We start from the raw sequence: 6,823 nt of genomic DNA, 5'->3' as shown, positions 1-6,823 counted from the left end.
GACAGTGGATCATCAAGACATATGACCGGAGATAGAGCCCTGCTATCAAATGTGGATTGAGAAAGCTGGCCCCCCGGTTACCTTTGGAGATAACAACAAAGGTTTATCTGAGGGATATGGCTGTTTGAAGCTGGGAATGTTATCATTGAAAATTTGTATATTGTGCTAGGTTATTATCAGGAAGCAATATCTAACATATAGCACCAGTGACGAGACTTGAGATTATTACGACATATCAGGCACCTGCTGCACATTACACTTGGAATTGGACTCTAGTAAGATGTGTACAAGTGTACTCCTGGTTGGTGAGTCAAAAGAGGAAGTCAATGCACCACAGTTCATGGACTTTGCAGCTGCAGATCTATTGGACTATGCAATCTCTTCTTCACAGTCTCACTTCAGGTTGGTATGAACTAGTGTACTACTCAAGCAATCGTCAAGGACATGGTATGGCACTCTAACTGAAGTTATTGTTTAATATGAACTAGTAGAGTCGTCATATTTTTAACTCTCTTATCACTAGGCATAATCATATTGTTTTATATGTGCAGTGAGTTTTAAGAGTAAATCAAACTTCTTTCTACATTAGTGATTTCTTATTTCATGTAAAATCTTTTGAAATCACTATGTACATCATTTCTCTCAAAATATTAAATGTATAATTTTCATTCATTATATATCTTAAGTATATTTTATCTCTATTGCCATATGTTTTATGATACAGGTTCAGTCTCCAATGGCTTTCCTTCATTGACAGTCATGAGGTTGAAAACCCACAACGTCTATCCCAGACTGTAAAGACAAACACAGAAACATAACCAACCAACACTCTCTTACCACTAAATGTAGTATGAATGAGCGTGAGGGAGATAGTGCCTTAGTGCACCACATAAGGAAGGTTCTGTAGTCAACCCAGTAGCTCTGTCTCCTACATAGATAAGTAGTATTTAAACCGAGACAACTGCTAGCCCCCATACATCTTCTCAAAAAGATGTAATGGCTGAAAAGGCACAAAAACAGTTACTAGATTCATTCTCTCAAAAGGGTGCGTCTATTGAAATTTGCCTTTCGGCCAAGGTATCCGATGTAGTGTCACCACTTCAAACATAAACAATTCTTGATGCACAAGGAGAGGTCACACACAGAAAGGATGAGTTGACGGAAACAAGAGTTTCAACCATTTTAAGGTCAGATTCGATTGTTCAAGGTTCGTTAATGGACCAATTGCCTTTACAAGTATTAGGAGAGGATACTGATCCAAAAAGCCATATGTCAGTGGTCAGGCTTAAATCCCCTGGATGCATCTACGGATAGTGGATCTGACATAGGTGCAGATCGGCAACTTGTTGACAATGATTCAGATATTACCTGATGAGTCACAAGAAAATGTCTTCACAGACATTAGAAGGGAACTTTGGTCATTATGCTAATTTCGTTGGATCATTGTTTACCTTCCCAGAATTCAAATCTGGAACCCTAAAAGGGAAACTAGCAACTTGTAGATTATGACTCAGATTCATCTGACGAGTTTAACAAGGATGGGGATTTGCGAACTCCCATTGCACCACCTGTGACCTCCTTAAGGATGGCTAAGGTGATGTTCCTTGCAGGTACAGCTGGATTATGGAGCTATGAGAGAAGAGTGATACACTTGTGAGAATGAGTATAAACACGAGTGGAGAGAAGAGTGAAACACATGTGAGGTACACTAAACAGAATCACACACTCACAGTGAGGAAGAAAGAGAAACTACCTATTATTTCTTTTCCAACCAAGTGAATATGAGAACTCCTTCAGACGACGGCATACATTCCTTCTTTAAGGGGGAGATAAAAGCTTAAGTAATAGTTTGGAGGATTCCTCAACTAAGGGGGAGAAATAACAGGAAGAAGAAAAAGATCCAACATGTACACTACACCACACCATTTTTGTTTGTAATACGGATCCTATTGTACGGGAGAGGTGGTAAACACAAGGTGATTTTCTAGTAAGGGAAGAAGCTGTTTTCAAAAGGGGAGTACCTTTGGCTTTTATCTGCGGATCCTATTGTACGGGAGAGGTGGTAAATGAAGGTGATCTTCTTTAATCAGTTGATTCTCATAGGGGGAGAAGCAAGAGAGATATGGGCTTCTCAACAGGAAATGTGGTTGTACAAATGAAGATGGAACTACTTGAAGATATGTTCAGTCTAGAGGAACATCTACTTGGAATCTGGAAAATGTTAAATCTAGTCCATAACTTTTCTACTATTTACTTTGCATTTCTTTTTATATCTTTTTCTTATTTGTTAGTTGAGTTATCCTCTAGGTATTTGTGTGTTATTGTCTAACAAACAAATAGGTGGAGATTGTAAGGCATATGTCATAGCCTATTTGTATAATCGAGGATTCAACTCAACTCAAATAAGAATGTAATAAGTAAATAGTGGATATGCCGTCAGAGAGATCTCGCAAAGTAATATCTGTCAAAGGATTCAGAAACAAGGTTCATCTACAGACTTGAGGAGTTAATTCACTGGAAGAAGTTCAAGAAATTGATCAAGCCTCAGTGATATAAATCAAGATCGTGGATTTAATCAAGTGACAGAGATCTCGTCAGAGTATCAATTAATTACAAGGATTTAATCTGAAGAAAATCAAAGTATCAAAGTTAAGACATGAAGAAACGTCACGGAAGTTAGTCACTCATGAACCAGACAGTACATCGAGTGTCAACATTGAAGTGGTGGAATTGATTCATATATCTCAGTGATTTTCAGAAGATTTGCAGAAGAATGGGTGTTGTTGAAGACTAGAATTAATTCTCTATTAATTAATTAAGTCATCTAATTTAATTAAGAAAATAAATTATATCTGCGAAGAATAATTTATTTATTAATTGAATTAATTGATTAATTAATTCTGAATTAATTTTAGGAATTTTCAGAATTTAAATTGGATTAAAATTCATTTAAATTCAGCAAGTCAAACTGATTGTACTAGTATGACAATCGGTATGACAATCAATAGTCATACCGAAAGTCATGCTAGTATAAACAATTGTCCTACCGAAAGTTACACTGGAAGAGAATTGTCTTGCTAGTTCAATCGGATTGTCTTGCTAGTACAAACAATAGTCATACCGAAAGTCTCTCCAGTTCAACAGATTGTCTTGCTAGTACAATTGGATTCTCTCACCGATTGTCATGCCAGTTCATTTTATTCGGCTATTTGTTTTAAAAGAAGTAGAAGCAGAATACAATTCAATCATCCAGAACACAAGTAAAAACAAGAACACAGCAGAGAAGAAAAAAAAACAAAATATTTCATCCTTCCTCTGTAAACTTCAAGATCATAATTTCTAGTTTGTAAAGTTAAATCCAAACCACTAGAAATCTAGTTTTCTAACATTGGATGCTAGTTTTCTTTGCTTTGAACCTATTTACTCTTGTGACGTACTCTGGTTTAATATAATTAGTTTAGTTATTATTCTCTTGTGTTTATTTATCATGTTTTCATATGAACCCATGATGACGATGAGTGCTATTATGGGCTAATTATGATCATGGGGTCGTAACGGATTTACTATGGAATTCTTTAGTTAGTTGTTTAATACCTTAGTGTGTGATGATTGTATGATATATAGTATTGGTTGTGCGTATTCGTCTTATGTGCGTCGCGAACATATAAGATAGGGTGTTAATCTCTTGTGAAGCGATGGTGGATCTTGAGATTTAGAACTTGCCATGCTGGCATAGGTTCATGTAAGATTTTGCATGATTAGTGGGTAACTCTAACCGTTTTATTCGCCCTGTGTAATCAAAAGGAATAACTTGTTCTTAAATCGTTATATTGTCAATTTCTGTAGACATATAGGGACTCAACATAATTGATGCTTATTCAACTTGTATCTTAATTGTGGATGTTTGGTAGAATGGTATTAGTACAATGAAAGTTGGCTTTCATCAGTTTCGTGTTATTCGATTAATATCATCAATGTTGCATGCTAAGGGTAATAATAATGACTATTGAAGGAAGTAGTAATGAAGTTATGATCTCATGAGTGTTTTAATATTGTTAATTTAAGTGTTAATTAAGTGCTTAATTCTAGTAGTTAATTGTAGTTAATAATTAGTTAATCAAATCTAAGTGTTATTGTCTTAACATTGAGAAGTAATCATACATTGGTGAGTGCGTTTAATTGAACATAATTAGTCTGAGTCTCTGTGGGAATGAACTAGAAAGTATTCTATATTACTTGTGAACGCGTATACTTGCGTGTATTATTAGCACGTGATTTTGCCCTAACAAGTTTTTGGCGCCGCTGCCGGGGACTCGGCGTATTTGTTTAGTTTATGTACTTACCATCATTGGTCATTAGGACTCAGTGATTAAGACGTGTGTACTTATCGTTTCCGGTTGTGTTTCAGGTACTTTAGCGAGCGTTTATGCAAACTCGTTCTCGTACTCGCAAGAGGACTTTAGATACAGCTGAGGAGACAGACGAAGTTCTTGATATTCCGGAGAAGATAGATTTTGAAGATTCGGATTCAGGAAGTGAGCAGAAAGAACCTTTAATCATGGGTGATCGTATTGTTCAGGCAGATCCAGCTCTTATGGACTTTTCTCGGCCTAAAATTGATGACATTCAGTCAAGCATTCTTCATCCGGCTATTCAGGCTAACACTTTTAAAATCAAGCCGGGCACTATTCAGATGGTGCAGAATTCTGTTTCTTTTGGAGGTGTTGCGACTGAAGACCCCAACATGCACATAAGGAATTTTGTCGAGATCTGCAGTACTTTCAAATATAATGGTGTAACTGACGAGGCTATCAAGCTGAGGCTTTTCCCATTCTCCCTGAGGGATAAAGCTAAGGACTGGTTACATTCTGAAGCAGCTGGGTCCATCACTACTTGGCAAGATCTTGCACAAAAGTTTCTAGTGAAGTTTTATCCAATGGCAAAGACTGCTGCTATAAGGAGTGTTCTTACTCAGTTTGCGCAGCAACCTACAGAATCTATGTGCGAAGCTTGGGAGCGCTACAAGGAGATGTTGAGAAAGTGTCCACATCATGGAATGCCCGATTGGATGGTGATCACTGGTTTCTATAATAGTTTGGGGGCCCAATCTCGACCCATGCTCGATGCAGCAGCTGGAGGCGCCTTGTGGGCCAAAAGCTATACTGATGCTTATAATCTTATTGAGACTATGGCTGCAAATGAACATCAAAACCCAACTCAAAGGATGATGCCTGGGAAGGTAGGAGGTATTCTGGAAGTCGATGCAGCCACCGCTATTGCAGCGCAGCTCCAAGCGCTGTCTATGAAGGTCGATTCTCTAGCCACCTATGGAGTCAATCAGATAACTATGGTCTGTGAGCTTTGCGCAGGTTCTCATGCTACGGATCAGTGTTCTCTTGTTAACGAATCTGTTTAGTATGTGAACAATTATCAGTGACAACAGCAGCCTGTGCCAGCTACTTATCATCCTAACAACAGAAATCATCCAAATTTCAGCTGGAGTAATAATCAGAATGCTATTCAGCAACCATATCAGCAAGGTGTGAGTAAGCAGTTCAATCTACCTAGATTCCAGCAACCGCAGCAATATGCTCAAAGGCAATCATATCCTCAACAGGGAGGTGCAGCTGCACCCACTAGTGCTGATTTTGAGGAACTTAAGCTGTTGTGCAAGAGTCAGGCGGTGTCGATCAAGACCTTGGAAAATTAAATTGGTCAAATAGCCAATATACCTTCACATCAAGAAACTTCACATCAATATACCTTTCGCGGAGGCTCTGGAGAAAATGCCTAGTTATGCGAAGTTTATGAAGAGTATTCTTTCAAGAAAGGTGAAACTGGATGACCTTGAGACCGTTGCTCTAACGGAAGAATGCAGTGCTGTGCTGCAACAAAAGTTACCTCCAAAGCTTAAAGATCCAGGTAGCTTCACCATTCCTTGCACCATTGGCAAGTTGTCTTTTGACAAGTGCCTTTATGATTTGGGAGCAAGCATCAATCTGATGCCGTTGTCGATCTTTACAAAGTTGGATTTGCCTGATCCAAAGCCCACCTACATGTCTCTACAATTGGCTGATCGTTCTATTACTTACCCAAGAGGCATAGTGGAGGATGTGCTAGTCAAGGTGGATAAGCTCTTCTTTCCTGCAGACTTTGTTATTCTGGATTTCGAGGAAGATAAGAAGATTCCCATAATCTTGGGAAGACCTTTCTTGGCTACAGGCCGTACCTTGATAGATGTGCAGAAAGGTGAACTTGCTATGCGGGTGCATGATCAGGATGTGATATTCAATGTATTCAAAGCAATAAAATTCCCTACAGAAGATGTGGAGTGCTTAAAAGTGGATTTGATTGATTCTGCGGTTACTTCAGAACTCGATCATATGCTAATGTCTGATGCATTAGAGAAAGCCTTAGTAGGGGATTTTGACAGTGATGACGAGGATGACAATGAGCAACTATAATATCTTAATGCTTCTCCCTGGAGGCAAAAGCTAGACATGCCGTTTGAATCTCTTGGTACTTCTGACCTCAAAAATACTGAAGGAAAGCTCAAACCATCAATTGAGGAAGCACCCGCCTTGGAGCTTTAGCCATTGCCTGAACACTTGAGGTATGCTTTTTTAGGTGATGCATCTACTTTACCTGTTATTATTGCATCTGACCTTTCAGGTAGTGAAGATGACAAGCTCTTAAGGATCTTGAGATAATTCAAATCGGCTATTGGATGGATCATAACAGACATAAAAGGGATCAGCCCTTCATATTGCATGCATAAGATTCTGCTAGAGGAGGGTAGTAAGCCGACTGTTAAGCAACAGCG

General features: G+C 38.5%; 1 non-coding gene across 1 annotated transcript; it reads right to left on the bottom strand.

The window, feature by feature from the left end:
- Positions 1-4,951: 4,951 nt before the first annotated feature.
- Positions 4,952-5,058, bottom strand: LOC141709310 (small nucleolar RNA R71). Its single transcript, XR_012569895.1, has one exon. It is a non-coding gene; the product is annotated as a small nucleolar RNA R71 (small nucleolar RNA).
- Between the last annotated feature and the right edge of the window lie 1,765 nt (positions 5,059-6,823).

The sequence above is a fragment of the Apium graveolens genome, chromosome 2 (genome assembly GCF_009905375.1).
Source record: "Apium graveolens cultivar Ventura chromosome 2, ASM990537v1, whole genome shotgun sequence".
Classification (NCBI taxonomy): Eukaryota; Viridiplantae; Streptophyta; class Magnoliopsida; order Apiales; family Apiaceae; genus Apium; species Apium graveolens.
The sequence above is the reverse complement of the archived record's forward strand: the minus strand, read 5'-3'. Positions and strand labels throughout refer to the sequence as shown.